Source organism: Hesperophylax consimilis, chromosome 22 (assembly GCF_061612785.1).
Source record: "Hesperophylax consimilis isolate HC1 chromosome 22, BYU_Hcon_1.0, whole genome shotgun sequence".
NCBI classification, from domain to species: Eukaryota; Metazoa; Arthropoda; class Insecta; order Trichoptera; family Limnephilidae; genus Hesperophylax; species Hesperophylax consimilis.
In genome coordinates this window covers 11,724,249-11,748,026 of record NC_142857.1, presented here as the reverse complement: position 1 = coordinate 11,748,026, position 23,778 = coordinate 11,724,249, and the positions used below count along the sequence as shown (strand labels likewise).

Here is a 23,778-nt window from a genome sequence, read left to right as displayed (position 1 = left end):
GTAAGTAGGAGATTTTGAACTTTAAAGCAGTTTTCATAGGCCTTTACACTATTTTTTTCTGGGCTTATAAAAAGACTTATCTAAAAAATACTCGATTATTTCAAAGGCCAAGATGTATTCTACTCGCAGTATTTAATTAAAGCATCTGAAACATTTCTAGGCGACCAAATTTTCAAACAAAAAACACATGATTTTGCATTACTACGTATGGCATCGCCTTAAGAGGAAGCTACAAGCCAAAAATTTGTATATTCTTGGTATACCTTATATTGTAGGTAATAGACATTAATATCGCTTGAAAAACGGAGTCTAGAAACGTTCGATTTCAAGCACAAAACTGGTTTTTATTTATTTTGTTAATAATGTTATAAGAAAGCAAAAAAGTTGATCAAGTGAAACTGTCACAGATAATTTTAGCTATAATACTGTATTTTTTTAAAGTTGTTTCCTTTATGCGTTCATACATTTCTATTGAAAAAAAATATTTTTAGTAGTTTACATTTTTATTTTTTATTGAGTAATTTATTTTTTTATTTGTATTCTACTCAAGCGAAACGATAGGAAAACTTTCAATTTATCTAAAGCATATTTTTTGGTATTCATAATGTACACCAATTCGTTATAAAGACTAATCAAAATAGTGATTTGGCATTAAGCTTCGCCTTTATTTGAATATCTCGAAGTTCTTTACATAAATAAATAAAATTTCATGTTAAAAGGCATCCATTGATATTGTAAAATTTTTATAAATGATTTGAAACGCAGGTTTCTAAAATTGCAGTAAAATAATTTAATTCCAAAAAACGTTTTCGACTCCTATGGTGTGTGTTGATTACAATTATTTGTGTTACATTTCGTTAAAATACATTATTTATTATTTTTCCGTAAGGCACAACCTCGACTAATGAGTTTTTATTTATTGCATATCCATTCGTTCTGATTAATGCTCAAATCAATTATTATTCGTAACAACTTAATCGCATTGAAACACGCTATTCAAAGCGTAACATTGGTACAGATTTAATAAATACATAAATCTATTGGCTGTGAAATAACACAAGGGAATAACCCTCAATTTTGTCAAATCCTCTATTTGGTCTTTTTCAATTACTGTGGCATAAAATTCAACACGCAAAAGGAACTTGTTGTTAAAGATCAATTATTTATTACAAAATCATTTTCATTACTAAATTTAATATAATTCAATGATGAATAAAGTACATGATCATTGGTAAGCGAAAATTCATCGTTATTAAGTAATAATGGACTGTGAAATTTTGAAAAAGGTGACTAAGATCGAGTACTCGGGAATAATTCTCAATGTTGGACGGTCTTTTTAGGAAATGAAGGTGAGGAAGTTCTGGGAAGGAAAAGGGTAAGAGGGTTGGGTAGGAATCTGGGGGTCAGTGTGTCCAGGAGATGCAAGGCGATGTTATGATAGTAAAACCTCACTCCATGAACGCGGGCACCCCTACAGAGTGTTTTTAAGGAAAGGACAGAGAAAAAGGTATGAGTATTGAGCAGGAATCAGTGTGGAGTGACGGACATATGAACATATCCCTGCCACTGAGGCGCAAGGCGAAGGGTCGAGAGACCAGTTTGAGAGGTTGAAGGGTTTCCCCAAACCAGCCTCTTCTGATCTGAGACGCCACGCAGATGGTGGGCAGGCACGTCCTGAAAACACCTCACCCGATGAACCCGAGCACCAACCGGTGCTAAATCACCAAACATAGCGAAACACTTAGGGTGACCTATGGCAAAGGTTTTGGTTATTCCATAATGGCCAATAGGAAAAGTGTAAAAACAATGTTAATTTTACACCACACAAAGTGGATCTGTTTAATTAAAAACACACATCAGTGCAGAAGGAGTTTAAGAAATTAAGGACGCTTTAAGCACACCTAAGAATTCCTCAAAAGAATGTTTAGGTTTCTTTTTATAAAGTTTGAAAAATTTTGCAAAAACGTTAAAAGATACCGTTTACAGGAAGAACCTAGGATCGAATAACTTTATCCAATAGTTTGTTCGTGAGACAAAAAATTCCGTGGCAAATTTGTCGTTTGACAATGGTGGCAATATGATATTCCAACTGTTTTTCCCAGAAGTTACAATTTGCAAAAATACCACAATTTGACGTATTTATAAGGAGTACTAATCTTGCATCCCATCCCATAGGGTTAAGTGTTTTAGAAGTATAAAGCATACTCAGCTGTACTTCAATTCTCTCCTACATAATATTCAGCTACTGTCTTCTATCTGTATAAACTTACGATTTAGCTTGGGGCATATCTGTCATGTTCGCTGAAGCGGTGCAGTTTTTTTTTCTCTTTTTCATACTCATAATTAAGACGTGTTTAACATACAAGTGTGGTAATGGTTTGTGAATAACGAACATCAACGATGTCTCGCCCACGACTGATGTTATTAGCCCGTTATTAGTGACGGCAGCTAGGTGTTCTCCATTCATCGGGTGAAATGAATTTAGGCGTGGGAGAAGGCCAATGACAGACACAAAAATGCAAATGCAGGTATTGTAGGTAGTAGTTAAGTAATAATTGCTTACTTGCTTTTGATTATGATGAGAGCACGATCTATGACGGGCCTTTTTCCAATTATTACTCTATAATAACTACCTAACAAAGAGACAATTTCAATTTAACTACTAAACGGTAAACATTTGTTCAATCGAAGATTTAAAATAACATAATTATTTTCACAAAAATACAATGTTTTTTTAACTAAGTGCCAGCCGTCTTTCTAACTATCAGAACCTTATTTTTTTTATTTTAACCCCACACATCATCTATGTCATCTTTAGAGATGCTATGTGGAGGGTCTTTTTAAGGAAAGGAGGGAGATTATGTTCTGGGAAAGAAAAAAGGTATGAAAGGTGAGTAATCGCCTTCCAATTAAAATTAAAATATATTCGTGGCGATATAAGACACACTAAGAATATACATATGCTTGGCTTGTAACTTCCTATGGCCATACTACTTGGAAATAAGTCAAGTTTTTCATTGTTCCGACTTTACGTAGCGCATTAAATTTACACCACGTTATCTCCAAGGACATTTTTTTAAACTTTACTTTGCGTTCTTTTTGTTTTAATTAGAGGAAGCAGACGTATTGAACCCATTAAGTAGTATTTAGTGGAAACTATACGGTTTGGATGAAAATTCGAAATATAAAAGTTATCGGAGAGGATAGAGCGGAAATTAAAGTTCGTAACTTTGGTATTTTAAACCTCTGTTTAGCAATTTTATTGTGAGTGTTAAGTTCATAAGAAACAGGATATTTATTTATTTTCATTATTATTATATGTAGGTACATGCAGACTTTAAAGATAAGAAAAATGCAGTAAGATATCAGTATATAAACTTTTCTAAAAGTAGATAAAAAATAATTTAGAGTATCTCTCTAGCTAAAGTAACTACCTATTTTTTTATTGTGGAACTTAAAATACCAATGGCATTTTGTCGTTGTGATATTTAAGGCTCTGATAGACGAGCAACTTTTTACATATCTTGCTTTTTCCGATAACATGAAACTAAATTCATAAAATGACATTATCAATGGTTTAATCCACTGACGAAAAAAATTTACAAACAATAGTAAATATTTTGAGTTTTACTAATATAATAGTGAATTGGTCAACAAAATATTTTTAAAAAAATGCTTGAATTGAATCATACTCAAACAATAAATCAAAAACGACAATAATATTTATATTGCCGGGAAAATGCACCAATCTGCCAAAATGCAATGTTGCGAGACATTTTTAGTAGTAATAATTTGAAGTAGAAATTGCACAGTATTTGTACAAAGCACCGTTTATTAATAAGGCTGTTGGTCGTCTTCACGTGGTACTGCAGCTGGGAGCTCTGTTATTGCATATTTTTGTGTTACGGGCATCTTTTAATTGAACGAGGGAGAGGTCACATCGAATTTATCAGCAGCACGTCTGTAATTAAAATTTAGAATTAACCTTTTGTCACGATGTTTTTTTTTAAATTTACAAAAAAAAAAAATTAAAATGTAAAAATAAAACAGAGTACCTAATTATAATAGCGAATATTTTGTTTTTGCGGCAATAAACTGACCATGTTATATATTATTCCAAACCAGTTTGCAATTAACAATTGAAAAATTGCAAGCGTTTCGCAATGCCAGTCATTTATGAAACCAGACTGCAATTATAGCAATATTTAATAATGTTGAAACCACAAAATCAATTTTAAACAATAATAATCAAATGAATAAAAATAATGCAATACAGTGCAACACGAATATCATAAATAATTATATTTAATATTAAATTGGCACGACAAGTAATACCACATCGCCAGTGTTTTATTAAAAAGGCGAAAAAGCCAAATCATAAATTTACAGAAGAATCTGTTTAAGTTTTTACTCCCCTTCGCGAGCTAATAATAATAAAAATAAATGATAATTTGATGTTCAAATGGAAGTCTAGGTATTGTACTTACCAGGCTACATAAAACTTATGATTAAGGAGAAAAAATTTAAATATGGTTATTCGCTTTACAAGCATACCGTAAACTTACACTCGTTTATTTTGAAACTTAAGTGAGGTAATTATTACTCATTTTTGGGTCAACAAAATAACTAGCCACTTGCAGTGCCAATTTATTGTGTGAGTACACAAAAAGCGCAATGTTTTTGCACTGCAGCGTGAATCAAACCCGCCACCCCGTGGTTTTTAAATAATACTCAAATTATTATTTTTTTAATGATAAGACAAGGTTTTTATGCATAGCACAAAAGATAATAAATTATTATAAGCAATAATTACTTGCCTGTAATATCAATTGAACCCGCGCCTTCTGATGTCCGGTCAGACGCTCTGGATCACTGAGCCACGTCGGCTTATTTCCAACCCGCCAAATAATTCAATATGTACTAGTACTTCAATCAAAAATTACTGCTTATTATATTTTTCCACCTGTAAACAACGAACTTTATTTTTGTAGGAAAGGCTTTGTTAGTGCTAAATTTCCCACTAGATGGCGTCGAGACATATTATATCTACATTTGTCGGTGAAATATTTTGACTGGTCAAAATTATTATTTTTTTATTTATAAACTAATGTTTATAAGACAAGGTGTTTATGCATAGCACAAAGCATAATAAATTATTATAAGCAATAATTATTTACCCAAACCTATTCACCTGCTCTAAGTATTCATCCTTCACAATTATATTGCTCACGGTTTTCTTACTCTTTCTTTCAAACACCATGACTCACCTTTAGACTTACTTACATTCATCATTAATTCATTCTTCACACATACTTCGTTCATCCTAGACAGTGTTAGAAATCAGCATCGCATCACCAGCATACAGCAGTCTTCTTATCAGAGAAGATCCCGAATCCATTATTCGCGGATAATTTAACTCTTTTGTAGACAGACAGTGGACAGCTTGTTTCTGACGTATTTTTACGAAATTTTAATCAAAATAATAATATGAGTTTTTTAATTAAATTAAGCTATTTCTAGGAGTCTCGCCATTTCTGCACTCATTAAAAGTAAAAAGCCTCATTCACAAGGTTGTAAAATGTTCGGCGGAGAGACACTCCAGCGTGGGAGTTGAAACTCGACTATTCACATCGAATAGGGTGACAGTTAGTCACTGACAGTGTGACATTGGAAGGTTGAGTGGGTAAACCAGACGCTTACGTTGTTATCATAGATTTTAGAACGAACGAAGCACTGCAGCGTTCAAATGCTTTCATTTTGAATTTATTTCTATTAAAACGAAAATAAAAGTATCAGCAACCTTTGATCAAAGCAATTTCTTATCAAATTTGGTTGCATTCTATATCTTTCAAGGGTGTGTGGTCACTTTATTGTTTATGTCACTAGACACAATTTAGTTGACATACTATTCCAAACGTTAAAAAAAATCTCCTGAGGTATTTATCTATGGTAGCTATATGGCAGACTCCTAACTCCAACTGGCTAATATCATCACCAATACCTGATATTTTACTTTTTACATTAACCCCACACGGGAGGACTTGGGGAAAATAACTATCCTCGGGGCCTATGTCACCTTTGGGGGTGCTGTGTGGAGTATTTTTTTAGAAAAGGAAGAAGAACAAGTTCTGGGAAGTAAAAAGGTAAAAGAGGTGGATAGGAATCAAGGGATCAGCATTTTCAGGAATGACGGACGTATGAATATATCCTTGCCGCTGAGGCGTAAGTGGTCAAGAGACCAGTTGGAGAGGTCAAAGGGTCGCCCCAAACTAGCCTTCCCCGAACTGGCATGCCACGCATCGCAATTGTCTAGAATTATGGAAAGAAAAATCCAAAGATTTTCACTGGGTACATACAGTAACATCGAAAAACTTGATAGGTATATCGATGCACATTGTCCATGACGTGAGTTCATTGAAAATTGATCTGCTTCCGGACCCAATAACAGAGACAGAGCGCGTGTGCTAAATGGGTATTAGTACTAAGTCGTGGCTGTAGTGAGTTTCTTTTAAAAGAAATAGAAATAATTTCCAGCTTCTATTTATTTATTCAGTATTTCTACACCACAATTAAAAACGAACCAAAGAAATTATTATTTTTTTTTATTAGTATCATTATCAAAGTTTGTACATGATATAGGTATAAAGTATTATATAGGTATAAATTCAATTTTTTCTCAATTCTCCTCGCTAGGGTTTCCTGTTCTGAGGCAGCCTGTAGTTTTTAAAACTTTTGTATTTAGTTTCAAGTTGTCTTTGACATTGTCTTCATAATATTTATAAGTTTAATATCACTTTATTCTCTCAGCCATGTTTTAATTTAATTTTAAATATAATATTTCGTTGCATTGAATTTAATATTTTTCTGTTCAAGAGATGTATTCAAATTATAAAACGGAAATTCCTCCTAGTTGGGCAGTCAAAGTATTTTTTTATCTACATGTGTCATTGTATCATCACCTGTACTAAATAAATAAAAAAATTAAAAAAAAATAAAAAAATTGGGAGAAACTAGTATATTTGGGCTAATTGCTATGGTTGAGTATTTATGTTGGGCAGTGGAGTATTCACATATGTTTAAATGGTATCGCGTTAAAAAGCTGGTCATTCGAATGAATACCTGAAGATTTGTCGCGGCTGATTTCCGACATTGAGCAAATTAATAGTTAGTAGTACTCTGTGCAACGGACCGACCTTTTTATTTATTTATTTATTTATTTATTTATTATTTTATTTACGCCCTAATGGGCTTTTACATGAAAATATACATTTACATTGATTACAATAATTGAACATAAGAAGATAAATGGAGTTAATTGTAAGAAAGCAACACATATAATAAAATTTTGTGCAAATTAGCAAAACACTAATAAGATGGATTCAATATAAAATATACCCAAGCATGAAATAGTAAGTAAAAGAAAGTTCAACATAAAAAGTAAGTAAGTGGGTGTGTTTAAACCCAGTATTAATTGTGTGTTTAACAAATCGATAAACCAATATAAATTAGAGTGTAACTTACTCGTGAGGTAAAGAACATTATAACAGAGATTTAAAAAAAAAATAACAAAATAAGAGTTGCACCTGTAAAAAGCAAAAACTAATAGAATTTAGCAATATCGACATGAATAAGAAATAATAAGATCTGAGATGGAACATAGTGTTATGTATAAAAAGTAGTTAGTAGGTATATGCATACAATTATAAGTGTATAGTAGAGCAAATAAAAAACAAACAAATATGGATATAATTTACTTGAAAGGTTTCGAATGGGAGAAGATGTAATAAAATTATTAAAGCTATAAAAGTTAATTATTAGCCGATAGAATCGAAATAAGTTGCCTTTTAAAGCTCACAAAATTGTCAAAACCAAATATATCTATAAGTTCACAGTATTTATTCGCAAGGTTGTGAATTCTAGGAATTGGTGAAAAAATAGAATAATTAGTGTTGAGGTTCTTGTTAAATTTAAAAATATCTTTACTGCGAGTTTGCCTAGCAGGAACATTAATGCAAATAAGTTCCAACAAATTAGGGCTGTCAATTAAAGATTTAATAATTTTGAATAAAAATAGCAAATCAATTAACACTCTTCTATCAGATAATTTAAGAAGTTTAGTTTCAGCAAGCAAGTTATTGTAATTTATAAATTCGATTGGAATTTTCATTTTAAAATTAATGTACCGAAGGAATTTATTTTGTACCTTTTCTAATGATTGAGAATGGACCTTGTAGTACGGTGACCATACGGTGGAATTGTATTCTAATTTGCTTCGTACTAACGAGCAATACAGATGTTTTAATGTTGACATACTTTTAAAATTTGCTCCCATTCTCAAAATAAAACCTAGTATTCTCATCGCATCGCTTGTTATTTCATCGATGTGTTCGTTAAACTGTAGACTCTCGTGGAATATAACACCAAGATCACGAATCTGTGATACACGAAGAAGATTAGCACCATTCATAAAGTAGGAAAAATTAAGTGGATTTTTGCCTTTGTAAAAACTGATAATCTGGCATTTACCTAAATTTAGTTGCAAATCATTGACAGAACACCACGCACATAGTTTATTAAGGTTCAACTGCAAAATTGCGCGATCGTCATCGTCTTTGATTATTCTGTATATCTTCAGATCGTCGGCAAATAACAGGACTTTAACATTAGTAAAAATATTAACAATATCATTGATAAACAAACAAAATAATATTGGGCCCAAGTGAGATCCCTGTGGTACTCCGCTCGAGGCAGCAAATGTATAAGAAGTAAACGAATCTATCTTGACTGCTAAGTACCTTCCTAATAGATAACTCTTAAACCATTCCAACATACTCCCTCTTATTCCCAACAATTTTAGTTTACGTAATAATATTTTGTGGTTTACTTTATCAAATGCCTTACTGAAGTCAGTATATATGGAATCAGTTTGATGTGATGCATTAAGGGCATTAACAATATCATTCGTGTACAATATCAAATTGGTAAGAGTAGATCTACCTTTAATGAATCCATGTTGAAGGGGAGAGATGGTTCGATTGATTCGGGATATCAACTTATCTAGTACTAGGCTTTCAAAAAGTTTGGGTAAAGTAGACATTATACATATTGGCCTATAATTTGTTACTTCGCTCTTATTACCTTTTTTGAAAATGGGCGTTAAAAGACTAAACTTCCAAAGGTCCGGGAATACACCTGATGAGAGTGACTTTGTAAATAACTTATGAATAGGATATGACAATGTATGCATACAATTTACTAAAAACCTGGGCGGAACATTATCAGGTCCTGCGGATTTTCGGGAATCAAGACTCTTCAGCTTAGATATAATATCGTCTATGGTTACATTACAGACAGATATATCAAGAGTTTCAACCAAATCAAAGCACGAAATATTGCTGTCTTCACTTGCATTAATGTAAACGCCGCTAAAAAAATCAGCAAAAAGATTAACAGTTTCCTGAAGATTTTGGGATAATTTAGAATCGAATGACACACTACTAGGTATGTAAGTACCATTTTCTTTTTGGGATTTAACATATTTCCAAAAGAAATTTGAGTCGTCCATGATAGAGCCTTCGACATCACTAATGTAATTTTTGTAACATTTTGCGGAGAGCTTATTGCACTCTGCCCTCAATTTTTGAAACGCAGTATAATCGATGGCCAGGCGACTTTGTTTGAATCTCTTATGAGATAATTTTTTAAGGTAAATTAAGTCTATCAGGTCTTTTGAGAACCATTTTGGGTATAGAGTTTCTCTGTAAGTCGTTAAAGGAACAAATTGTTCAATTGCAGAATTAACGATGAAGTAAAAATTTTTAAGGTGTACATTAATATCATCGTCGCTATCAAAGAATGACCAGTCAGTCTGTTTAAGGAAATTTGAAATTTTAACATAGTCAGCTTTTTTGAAATTTCGAGTTTCTACTACCTTTTTTACGATAGGAATTGGTTTAAGATTAGACATGCATATTTCTAGTGGTGGATGGTAAACATCGACAGGTAATAGAATTTCGGTACTTCTCACAACACAGATGTCAGACACATTTGACAGTGCCAAATCAACGTACGACCTCCTATATTATGAACATTATTACACTGTGTTAGACCTAAGAACAGTGCCATATCTCTAATAACACGAATATTAACATTAGAACAAGAATTGACAGAATTCATATTACACCAATCATAATGTGGCAGATTGTAATCACCAACTAGAAGTAGTTTAGTATTAGGATATTTAGCACAAATTGATTCAACCTCGTCGCAGTGATTGCTGTAGCTTTGGACATCAGAATTCGGAGGTAAGTATGCACATCCCACTATTATTTTACCTCTAGAAGTGTTCACATTGACAAATAGTTGCTCGATGGATGTGTTTTTTGTGGATATTTTTGAAGAACTGAGATTTTTTGAGATAGCAATGGCTACACCACCTCCTCTCGTTTTGGCACTTGTTTTAGAATTCCTATCCATACGGTAGATGTTGAAATTTGGGAAGCCTAATACGGCAGAATTGATTCCTGAGTCGAGCCATGTTTCGGTTAAAATGAAGATATCACTGCTGATAGTTGCAGCCGAAGTCAGCAACATGGGAAGTTTAGTGCGGATCCCTCTCACATTTTGGTAGTAGCATTTTATTTTTTGTTGTTTCAGTTTTTTGGCGCACATTCAATAATTTTAGGTACAGAGTTCACATATTTGATAGTTATATTGGTTTCACCGTTGTTCTTCCTCGTCTCGAGTTGTTGGCGTAAATCTAGAAGTTGAGTCCTCTGCAATGGTGTTTGGTCGTTACTGGCCTTTATACCGTTTTTCAGTTTTGCGTTCCTGGTCAAAACCTCGCGAGCCGAGACAGAGTCATTGAATTCGACCTTAATCGGTCTAATTTTGTTGGACTTTTTTACACCAAGTCTGTACGACTTAACCACACTCGGTATTAAATCATTATTTATATCACTAATCGCTGAAACTACTTTATCGCTGTCCATTTTAATAATTGTTGTTGTTGATTCTGAAATACTTTCGGGAACATTAAATAAAATAATGTTCTTTGACCGGGTTTTTCTTTCCTCGGCCTCTGCGAGCAAATCATTTATTGAAGATGAAGTATTTGTCGGGTTAGTAACAATAGACTGAGTATCCGTTACACTTTTTAATGTTGACAATTCTCCTTCCAACATTCCCATACGAACAGCCATCAATCCTGTGGTTCCTAACAGATCCGTTGTTATCGGGGTAATTTTACCCATTTGCTCCTTCGTAAATTTGTTGCCGGGGTCATTAATAATTTTTATCAGCGAACAGAGTAGATCCTTGGCCTTGGTCATATAGTTAAGAGAGTTCTCGTTTAAATCCATATTAAAATTTATTTAAAAAGAGTTAAAAATATGTTAACTTTATTCGTAATTAGTTTATACACAAACGCCTGTTTCCCGCAAACTGTTTAGCACTATTCAAAAGTGACGACACTTTCGACCAATGGCGATAGTAATGACGGACTGATAATGCGCCTGCGCGTTTGGTATGTTTACCAGTTGAAAATTGTTATTTTAATATTTTTAAAACACAGCACTGCACAGCACACACGATAATTTAAAAATCTAACTGATTGAATATTTCGAAGATGAAGTGATTTAACTACTTCGACACTTTATGTTGTGTTTACTTGCAATTTTCTAATGTTTTGGAAGTTTTAATGTGGAGCGTATTCACTATCTGTGTAATCAATGACGGTAGGTTAGTATGATTCTACAAATAGATTGAGATATATGCTGAAACAATGGTTACTAAATAGAGTTTATATTAATTTAGGTGTGTTAATTGTATATTTATAGTAATAATAGTATGTGTGTATGTATGTAATTGATCATTAACATCCTGTTGACAAACTGCTTTATTGCAATTTAACGGGATTGTAGCTTGAAATACAATAAAAAAAAGTTGATATTAAAATAAATAAATTATTTCTTGTTGCTTAAATCTCTGAATAGTATAAAACAAAGCAACTATTCAAGTCTGTCTGTGCGCTTAGTTCTTCCAAACAACGCAACGGATTTTGATAGAGTTTACACTATCATTTAGAGAATTTCTTCCGCAAGGTGAATAAAAGAAGAGAAAAAACGATGTTATCTAATGAAGTTTTAAAACAAATATTTTCGGGCTTACTCTTTAACGCTGGCTAAACCTTATGAAATACATCAAAATAATATACTAAAGAATTGTATATCTTTAAAAGTCCTGCAGAAAAGACGACACTAAAATATGTCTTTCTCCTAAGGATAACCCCAAGCAACGCCGGGTACCTATTCGTCAGCTAGTTAAAGCGATGCACTACGTCGGGTAATATTTTAAATTGAGCCGCTATCAATAACAACCTTTACGTAGATGACGATAAGGTTGAAATTCCCGCTTAACATCATCCGCCTGTTTTGATTTATGCAAGAAAAAAACATGGGCAAAAAGTGCATTTTATTTTTTTTTGTGGATGTTCAGGCATAAATATTTAATTTTTTTTCTATCAGTTTATAAATAACTTAATTTGCCACATTATACAAAAGATTTAAAGCAGTTTTCATAGGCCTATACATTATTTTTTTTCTGGGCTTATAAAAAAATTATATAAAAAATTCTCGATTATTTCAAAGGTCAAGATGTATTCTACTCGCAGTATTTAATTAAAGCATCTGAAACATTTCTAGGCGACCAAATTTTCAAACCAAAAACAATTGATTTTGCATTACTACGTATGGCATCGCCTTAAGAATTATATTTATTTGCGCAGACCAGTGCGAAATCCTGGGATAGGCTAGTAGAGGAGTTCTTGACAAATCAGTTCTAATTTTGAAAATAATATTCAATTATTGAAGACAATAATATTAACATCTTCAATGAAAGGACGGGATTTTCGGAGAATTTTAACAATTCATCAAATTTCATGATTCATTTTCGGGTTCTGTGAAAGTTCTATTCTAGTTCTGTTATTATATCTCTATAGGCTAGTTGCTTGACAGAACTTGAAAAAATCTTTCACAGAACTTAAAAATTAACTTTTAAATTTGAAGAATTCCTCAAATTCTCCGAAACAACCCGTCCTTAATATTACAATTTGTGGTTTTGTTCAAATTGTATTATTTATTAAATAGTTATTCCAAAAATAAAAATAAAATATTATATTATAGGTGGATACTTTATCGCTCGTGTAAATTCTTCACACGGACATGTTCCAATTTTAAAAATGAAGTTAAAGTTCAAAGCAAATCCGAATTCATTGAACCATAATTACACAACGGAAATTAATATTAATTTTTGGTTACACATGTAGGAACTCTCAGTAAGAGACCACCTTTCAGATTTGAAAAAATGCTTGAAGAGGCTTTAGTTATGGCTTAGTAAACACATCTGAATATCCAGCTATTTCAAAATCTTCCTCTACCACATCTCCTTCTTTTTCCCACTTCATTCAGCCAAAAAATATTCCACTAATCCGGGATGTCATAGTCCCACTGCTTCCGGGCAGTTGGGAAATTGTGCTGCAATCACATAAAAAAGAGTAAACGCTTCACGGCTCAATAACCCAAACGTCACACAAATGTATTTCGATGAAGGCCAAGAACGCTGATCCAAACGCGATGGCCTTGGGACCGAATATATGTTAAGATCACAGACATTCAAGATGGTATTCATAATAAAAGTTCACATTTCTATGTTAAATTATAATATAAGAATAAAAAAAATTTCCTCACATCATCGCTTGTCTGAATTGTTCCCAAAATCAGTTCCAATTTTGAAAATGACCCTTAAATCAAAAGCAAATCCAAGGTCTAGAGTTCATTGAACCAGAATTACAGACAAAGTCACAACTCACAACCGAAATGAATATGTATATAATTAACATATAACAAATTATTAAAAACAATAATTATTCGCCTGTAATATCATTTCAAATTGAAAATATCTCTCGAATAAAAATAAATGTCGCCGACGGGAATTGAGCCACGTCGGCTTATTTCCAACCCGCCAAATAATTCAATATGTACTTGTACTTCAATCAACAATTACTGCTGATTATTTTTTTTTTCACCTGTAAAAAACCAACTTTATTTTTGTAGGAAAAGCTTTGTTAGTACTAAATTTCCCACTAGATGGCGTTAAGACATATTATATCTACATTTGTTGATGAAATAAAAATTTCTTTCTAAAGTCTTCATAAAAAATAATAATGTGTTATTTAAAAACGATAAATAGGTACCTAATAACCTACACACTATATTTTTTACAATATAATGCAAAAATATTCCATATCTACGAATTTGTATATCTGCGCATTCAAAAAATGTCACAATTCCCTTAATTTTTCAAAATATCGACTCTTGATGTACGATCAAAACTGGTTACGCCAAAAACAAATGATTTAATTTACAACTTAATAATAATAGTAACGTACCCCCAACAATCCTATTTAAATATTTTTATTTTTATTAAAGTTCCCTCTTTACTAAGCATGAAATTCCTTTCTCTAGTTGAGACTCTCTCAGAAAACGCGAAAAGTGAGATATCCATGCAGCCTCCGTTTGCTCTCACATCACGTACAACGGATCAAATACCATTTCACAAACGTGACTCGGTTATATGTCTCTCTTTGACACGGCACATCTGACTGAGACAGATAATCGAATTACTTCGACGCGCAAATAAATTAAGGTTGCGTTCGTGATGCGAGGGTGTAAAATAATCAAACGAGTTAGTATTGTGGGAGTTGCGTCGCGATTCTAAAAAGCAAGCAAAAACGTCAAAATTGTAAAAATATTTTTACAATTTTCATGTCGGGTTTGCGATGTAGTGGGCACTTTTTGTTGAAGTGCCTTTTTGCTTTCAGGTCACTTGGCGTAGCTTGCCCATAGCATGTTGTCAAAGGTTTTCTTCGAGAGCAAATTTTTAGTAATCTCGCAACTTTCGTGGAGGGTTGTCGTTAGTTTTGTTAGCGCTCCGTGTTTACGATGTTTATTTACAATATCGGGATAGTATTTTGATTTACAAATGAGTTTACTTCTAAACAACTAAATATTTAACAGTTTATTTTACATTTCAAACCGAGTTCTGGTATAATTATTGTTGTAATTAAATGTTTTATGTGAAATTTGAGTTAAGTGGACATTTTTGACGTTTTGGACAACGCACGCTGGATTTTTGCGAAGCTGACTCGATAAAACGTAAGTATTTCGTATATTCTTGTGAAAAGTTTTCGCTCGCAGCTGGGTTTGAATAAGCAATAAATAGTGGTTTCTGCGTTTGACAGCAATTTGCGCCACAAAAGAACGCGATAAACAATGTTTAGAATTTTTCTTGGTATAATAAAAACATTTTTTTATGTAAATAAATCCTCCACATTGAATTTAAAATTGAAACTAGCTTACAGAATTAATATAGTTTTTAATAAATTTATTTTAAAAGTTCGTTGTGTAGAAAATCAAAAAAACACATTTGTTCTATAAAAACGTATTTGTTTCAGAGATGCTGTCATTTTTATGAATCGTGAACGGAATTGTCATTTTGACCAATTTTATAAATTACTTTGAAGTAAACAAATCCTTGAGTTTTAAATACTTTTTTTCGAAAGCTGTTTTCTTATTGTTAGTAAAAAAAGGTGTTATGAATACATTGCGTCCCATATTACTTGTTGACGTCTTGAAACAATAGCTCATGATAAGCCAAATTTGAACACAAATCGTTAAGTAAAATCATTTAAATTTATAATAATTAGTTTATTTAGTTATTTATTTTTTTACAAAATTGTATTTTACACAATTCTTACAAAACCAAGCATGTCAGTTTGATTGCAAAAAGATCTATAAATTTCATGACACCACAGTTACAATAAAATTAAAAACAGAGCACATAAGAAAAATTACTCTCTTAATTTTTGACGATCATTTCGTTGACCTATGTCTAAATTCATAACATACGAAATTGTGCAAATTTCATAATTTTTTTCATCTTTCGGCTCAAGAGTTTTTGCAGATTCAGCAAACATATTTTCCCCTTATCTTTTCATTATAATTATTATATTTGGTTATGTAAGGCTAGTGTCGTTGTAATAAATAAGTTATTTCTCACAGAAATTACTTTAGTTATTTATATTAATAATATACCGCAATGAATTAACTAATTAATCGAATGGAAACATTCTGTTTCCCAACAAGTAATTGCTTCTTATTGACCATATTATTTTTTCCTACGCATTTCTAGATATTTATTACATATCGTATAAATTACGATTGACGCAAACCATACGTTTTAAAACATTCATAAAAAATTACATAACTTGAAATAAGTTAAATAACTTAAAAAATTTTGCTGTTTTCTTTTACGGTATCAGATTATTATTTTTTATAATATGATTATCGAGTTGTCATCATACAATTAAACATTTACAAAATTGGAATTGATGCATGTTTTGTGCTAATATTAAACAAAATTGTCCTTTCAAAGCAGACAAGCGAAATAGAAAAGTATTCCCAGGCAGACCACGTATCCAAGTCATAATGGATAATTCGAAAGGAACGTACGTCGTAACTTGCTTCTTATAAATATTGATGGGTGACAGTGACGAGTTTTTACAAGCGACGAGATCTTTCCATAATATTTCATCAAAATGATAATTAAACACACCTAGTTACCTATGTAATTTAACCTAGTTTTTGTTTCATCACTTTTCATGACTTTATATGACTTTTTGTAGGTGTATTGAACTGTCATTTTGATGAGATACCCGGTCACCCCTTATAAGATATGCATTTTTGTAGTAAATTGTTTTGATGTATCTCATAACGTTTAGCCGGCGTTAGCAATAATAATGATAATAAAAATAATGTCAGGAATCACTGGTTAAGAAGTCAACTACGTCCCATAACACCTTGTATAGTGCCTGGTCACCGGATAACTCATCAAAATAACAATTCAATACACATATAAAAAGTGCTTTAAAGTTATGAAAAATGATGAAACAAAAGCACTTTTATAGTACTTTTTATAGGTGTGTTGAATTGTCATTTTGATGAGCTATCATGGAACCAATACCTACATCGATGATTCAAATACAAAATGTTTTATTGGCATGCATAATTATGCATGTACATGAATAAATATGTGCATAAACACTAATTAGCAGTTACAATAATTTTATTTAATTAAAATGCATAAATTTACTTATTTACAGTCGAAAATGTAAATCCGAACAAATAATTATGAACATGTTTAAATAAACAAAAAAATTTATCGAAATTAAACTTAAATAGTTCAGTTTTAATAAGCAAAACAAACAAGAGATAGTCAATATATATTTTTTCAAGTTTTATAAAAATTCCAATATTGAAAATTGGGGTCGATGTACCATTTCATCGTGTTGACATTTGAATTCGAATTGTTAGAAATAAGTTGTCCTGGAATTTATGAAGGTAAATTTTATAACTTTATAGTGATAATATCATATTATTTTTACGGTAACATTATGAACAAATAACGACGTGTGAGAAAGAAGATTTTTATGAACGGCTTTTAGGACGATATTCGATGACGTGGTAAGATGTAGTTTACCTGCCTACATGATAATTTACACAGACGATAATATATATTTTTAATTTAATTATACTGCTATTTATAATAGAAATTTAAAGAAAAATAAATAAATAAATTTCAGTTGTCAGTAATTAACAATTGGCACTTTTATGAATAACAACTTACAATAATAATTATTGTAAGTAATTTAATAATATGTTGACAAATTAATTATAATTCATAACAGATATGATGCATAGATACAGCAACTGATGAAAATAAATCGTCTTTGCTTCTGTGTAGGTCTTAAAATAAAATAGTTGTAATTTTTGAAATTATCTCTTCCCGATTTACACCTTGAATTTATAATAATTTAAGTAAATTATATTCACTTATTGCCGATAAAAAGCAAATTAATTAAACTAACGATCCAAAACAAAGTACACGTTTTAAGAAAATGGCAATTTAATAAAAGATAAACGATTGTTTTCTAGAATTTATTGTTGCGTTGAATCAAAATCGTGGACGTAAATCTTTTAGGGTAAATATTTACCTAACCGCCACACTTCCATGGAAAGATGATAAAAGGCGTATTAAAATTCCATTTTTATTCAATCAAAGTTTAAAATTTGCTTTTTAAAACAATCTAGTGCCGCGATTTTGGAATTTTTCAGTCCAAAGTGACACTTACAAGACATTTAAAAACCCAAATTAAGAACCTAGTAACCTCTTTAGTGTATATCTCTCTCTGCATGAATAATTGTTTCTAGTAATGTTTATTGTTCCAATTACATTGAATTGAAGTGTAATTTCCGCAATCTCTGCAGCGGTTCGGTAAATATAAACCATTTTTTGACGTTTTGGTCGCGGGTTCAAATCCCGTCGTACGCGGGTAATTTTTATTTATTTATTTTTATATGTAAATAAATTACAAACAATACAAAACAAAATGAACCTTTGTCTGTCCAACTGGGAAGGATTCCCGTTTCAGGACAGCCGAATTGTGTATTTAGTACATAATATTCTTACAATGGAATGGCGATGCTGTCAAAACAAATTTTGAGAACATTTTTGATTGCATTCGAAATGACAGGATGGTTTCTTTATCCTTGAAAGAATCGCAAAGATGTAATTTATTACCCGGGTCAATTTAGATAACATTAGTAATTGCATTCAGAACAGATGAATGGTTTATTTCGGGATATCACAAGTCTAAGATTCTTTCCAGGGGATTTTGGGGAACATTTACAATTGTATAGTTAGAATTTCCACATTTATAAATCAGTATAAGACATATGAAACCGATAGTACTAAATTTTTAGAATTTCTTAGGTGATAGACATTACACATTACTAAACCAGAATATATGCCGTATGACATATACATTTTCCAATTCTAAAATTTGATTAATTTGTTTATTTTTTTATTCTTCATAATACGGACCCGCCAACTGCCAAAGCAGTTTGTCAGCAGTTATTTCACGAATTGCCTAGTTTAAATTATATATTATATTTGCTGCACGTTTTAGAGTGGACGATATTCTCAGTATCGCCCTGGTGTAAGACTCTCATACAGAATTGAAACATTGCTTGAAATGGCTTTGGTCGTATTTTGTAACCAATCTGAATATCCAGGTACTTTCTCACCTCCCTCTTCCCGTTAATATGAAAATAATACTAATAAATCTAAACGCAACATGAAACAGAATAAACAAGTTAAAAAAGACAGAGGTCCTGGCTTCGATTCCCAGTCGAGACCGCTATCTTTTTGATTCACTTTGTCTTGTTCTGTTTCGTGTTTCGCTTAGATTTGTAAGTAGTATCTTCTTCTTCAATGATATATATTTTTTTATTATTTTAATAAAGATCATAGTTACATTAATTAATACATACATATTTTGCAAAATATAATATTTAGGTACATAATTGGTCATGTATACCTTATCAGAAAAGAGGAGCTCTTGTGCCTGATAAGGGAGCCACGATTCTTACTTAGATTCAATGTTATAATAATATGTTATGTGTAATATATAAATATAATATATATATATATATACATATTTTTTTTTTTTTATATAAGTTTTTTTGGAAAAAAGTTTGATTTTATTTATTTGTTCTTGTTGGTTCGTAATACAGCGCAATTCGGAAGGGAGATTATTGTAGTTTTTTATGGCTTGGTAAATATAATGGTTTTGCATTTGAGTTGTTTTAAAGATTGGCGTAATAAATTGATTTCCATTTCTCATCAGTTTGTAAAATTCTTGATATTCTGTGTTATTTTTTTCTTTACACATTTTTATAATTGAAGTTTGCTTAAATATATCATCAATATTTGGTACTGGAAACAATTTAAAAAGCAATTTTGTTGGGAAAGTAGAGTTTTTTTTAAGTATTACCTTTATAATAATTTTTTGCGAGACTTTTACTGAGTTTAAGGTTGTTTTTATAAGATCCTCCCCAACCTAATTCCGTAAATAAGCAGGGAGTGGACAAGAGCATAATATACATTTTTTAGTATTTTCACATTTAAAATATTTCTTAACCTAACAAATATATATATACATTTCCTTATTCTCTTTACTAACTCCGTAATATGGCTTTTCCATTTCAAATTTTCATCGATGATCACACCAAGATATTTAATTTCAGAAGAAGAGTTGATTACAGTACAAATAGGATTAAGTAGTTTACAGTTGACATTGTCACAATTTTCATCATGGATTATGATATTTACTTTGTGTTTAGGTATTTTTTGTAGTGAAAATAATACATATGTTGTTTTTTTGGCATTAAGTGTGAGTAGGTTATTATCAAACCATGATTTTAAGATATTAATACATTCATTTGCAAGTTTGTTAACTAGTTCCCATGTTTGACTTTTTATTAATAAAACAGTATCATCAGCATAAGATATTAATTCACCTTTGATTTTCTGTTGGAAAATGTCATTTACATACATTAGAAATAGTAATGGTCCGAGGACCGTGCCTTGAGGAATGCCAAATGTACTTGTTAGTGGTGTACTAAAGGTTTGGTTTAATTTTACAATTTGAGGTCTCTCTGATAAGTAGCTTTCTATCCATTTAAGAGCTAAGTGGTCAATGCCATTTTCTTTTAATTTTAATATAAGTCTTTCATGGGAAATGCTGTCAAATGCTTTCTTTAAGTCAATAAAAATTCCTATACATTTATTTGATTTGTCTAGGGCACTCTGAATACTAGATGAAATTTTTGCAATGGCATCTTGGGTACTTTTTCCCTCTGTGAAACCGAATTGATTTTCATTTATAATCGAGTTTTTTTATAATACATTAATATATAATACATTAATGGATATAACCTTAACATAAGACAACTATTGACTAGTGAAGTTAGAAATGTGAAGTTCACAAACTTGCACTTTAAGCCATCATTATATTACGTGTCAGAATAAAGAGGCATTCCATTGTAATGATTCATACAGAACCACCATTTAACAGGTTTGACTTAACCTGCCCGTACAACACACGCATAATATTGTTTTAAATATTATTCAGAACGTGCTTCTAGAATACGTGTAAGCAACTCTGGTTTATTTGTCAATAATATGAGATATTTTTGAAGAATCAGTTGTTGTTGTGTTAATTCGTAGAACTCGATTTAATTTAATTTTTATTAAATTTAATGTAAATTGAAATAATGATACTACTATTCGGTACGTAAGTTCTGTAAGTCTTTTAGTTTTTATTATTGAGATAAAAAGATTATTATTGAGAGCTGTTTCGGTGTTCAAGGTCATTATCAAACTTAGGTTAAGCTGTACAAGTGCCTAACAAATCACAACTGATGGGTAAATAAAATCATATGCATAAGGGGGCCGACAGACGTAGCTATAAAAGATCAAAAGTTATTTGGCTTGGCGTATTTCGGCATATCGCTCGCCATACATTTCAATTGGAAATGTACGGCGAGCGATATGCCGAAATACGCCAAGCCAAATATCTTTTGATCTTTTATAGCTACGTCTGTCGGCACCATAAGTCTGTTCCATGATAAATCGACACATCGACAATTCAACACACCTTTGAAAAGTGATATAAAGTCATTAGAAACAATAAAAAAATTTAAACCCAACCTAACCTAACCTACTTAACCCAGTTAATAAAGTTTTTGTTTCATCACCTTCCATGACTTTATATAACTATTTAAAGGTGTGATCAATTATCATTTTGATGATTTATCCGGTCACCGTATAAGTCGTCTCAATGTGGATTACCCACAGTTTGATAATGTTCTTGAACGCCGAAACAGCTGTTACAACATTAAAAACTAAAATACAAAACGTAATTAATAACAATGTAATTAATTTTGATTTACTTTAATTGTTTTTTAGTCTAAGACGAAAAAGACTGTTGAAAGAATGAACTCTGTTGACAAAAACAGCATTTTTATACAATTGAGACCGCTCTGCTGGCCAGGATATGTAATATGAATACCGCACAAGAGTCCCAACTGTAACGACACAAATCAATCATTATTATTTAACTTACACTGCATCCCAATGAAATACAGTAAAAGTCGCTTACAGTAATGTTTATCCGAACAACTATTCCGCCTACCGAGATACTGCAGCGCTACGGAAATGTTCCTGTAGGGACGAGTGCACTCTTTCAGGGCGCTTCTCCGCCACCATCTGGGAAGCTTATGGCACAGACTACTCCAATCAAATAACCTGGATAGAGTCCCCCCTGATGGCTCTCTGGAGACGGAAGATGTTCAAATATGCTCCATAAACGGCTGCTTGGTCACATTTTTCACTTCTATTCCGCGTTGCCTATCTGTGTATTCTTATTATTTGTCTGTTATTTTAAAATATGGAATGAATTGCCTTGCACTACTCCTGCATAAATTCTGGAATAAACTCTTATTATTATTATTATGTGTCTGTTATTTTAAAATATGGAATGTATTGCCTTGCACTATTCCTGCATAAATTCTGGAATAAACTCTTATTATTATTATTATGTCTCTGTTTTTTTAAATATGGAATGTATTGCCTTGCACTACTCCTGCATAAATTCTGGAATAAACTCTTATTATTATTATAATTACTAAGTGTAAAATAAAATGCACACAAAAATAAAATACATCAACGTTTTAACTTCGTTAGAGCTCATTGGTTACTTCTCTAAACTTTAAAGCAGTCAAACTCCTGCCCGGAAAAATATTTTTTGTAGTTTAATTTTTACTTTGTACTGATTTACTTTGTGGAGAAATTTACAAAAAAATATTATAACCGGTTTCTTTACGATAAATTTCTGTCTTAAATCAAATTTACTTACATATTATGCAGCTTTTAACATGCTCGTCACAATATTGAATAAGATATACACTCATAATAATTAATACATCCGGGAGTCAAGACCCCAACAGATAAGCAGACGTGAATTACTTAGTCATAAAATAAGCGAATTTTTTTGCTAAAATTATGAATCACGTAATAATAAAATAAATTGTGTTGAAACAAATACTGATTTTGTGCGGAATTTTTTTCCGATAGTTTTATTTTCCTTTTGCATATACAGCAAATTTATTTTTTAGCACCATTTTAATAAAGAAAATAAACACTTCATTTTAAGAACTGTCTGATAGGGTGAGCATTGCTCATGTAATATATCGATTGTGTCTAAACAATAAAAGTGGTTGAAACGAAGTGTTTTTTATTTTCAATTAGTTTTATTTTTGTTTTAAAAAAACATGCTAAAATTTATTCTAAAATAATATTTCAAATAAAGTAATTAAGCTTCAATTAGATAGGGTATTTGTCCATTAGCATTCACACACAAGACAGAAATTTAAATTTAAATTTTACGGATGATTTATGGAAGACATTGTAGAAGAAGATTCCTCGTACAAATGCAGTTTTGTAGAGTTATTCCGGACTATTATCTACCTGGTAGTACTGACTTCGTGTAATATTCATTTCTACTGTTCAGTTCGAAACACACGGTCAAACAAACCATTCCACATCCCACACTCAAAAACTAACTACACACTACATTCGTTTTTCAGAAGGACATGCACTAAATACAAAAATATATTTTCAGAGGCCGATATTTTCCATTTGTCCTTAGTTCAGTTTTCAGTTTCAGTTTAAGCATATTGGAGAAAAATAAATCAAATTGTTATTTATGTACCCTCTCTCCCTGCTGTGTGTAAGATATTTAAGATATCTCAGTTATTT

The 23,778-nt window shown here is 31.5% G+C and overlaps 1 protein-coding gene across 5 annotated transcripts in view; it reads left to right on the top strand.

The window, feature by feature from the left end:
* The window catches only part of LOC149412846 (calcium/calmodulin-dependent protein kinase kinase 1), a 561,749-nt gene that overhangs the window by 208,615 nt on the left and 329,356 nt on the right, over positions 1-23,778 (top strand). Inside the window, exon 1 of one of the 5 annotated variants that reach the window (XM_089645635.1) lies at positions 14,959-15,212. The exons of the other annotated variants lie outside the window; for them this stretch is intronic. The gene's annotated coding sequence lies outside the window, so the exon portion shown is untranslated. Of the gene's footprint in view, positions 1-14,958; positions 15,213-23,778 lie in introns of those variants that run through there. 5 annotated transcript variants of the gene reach the window in all.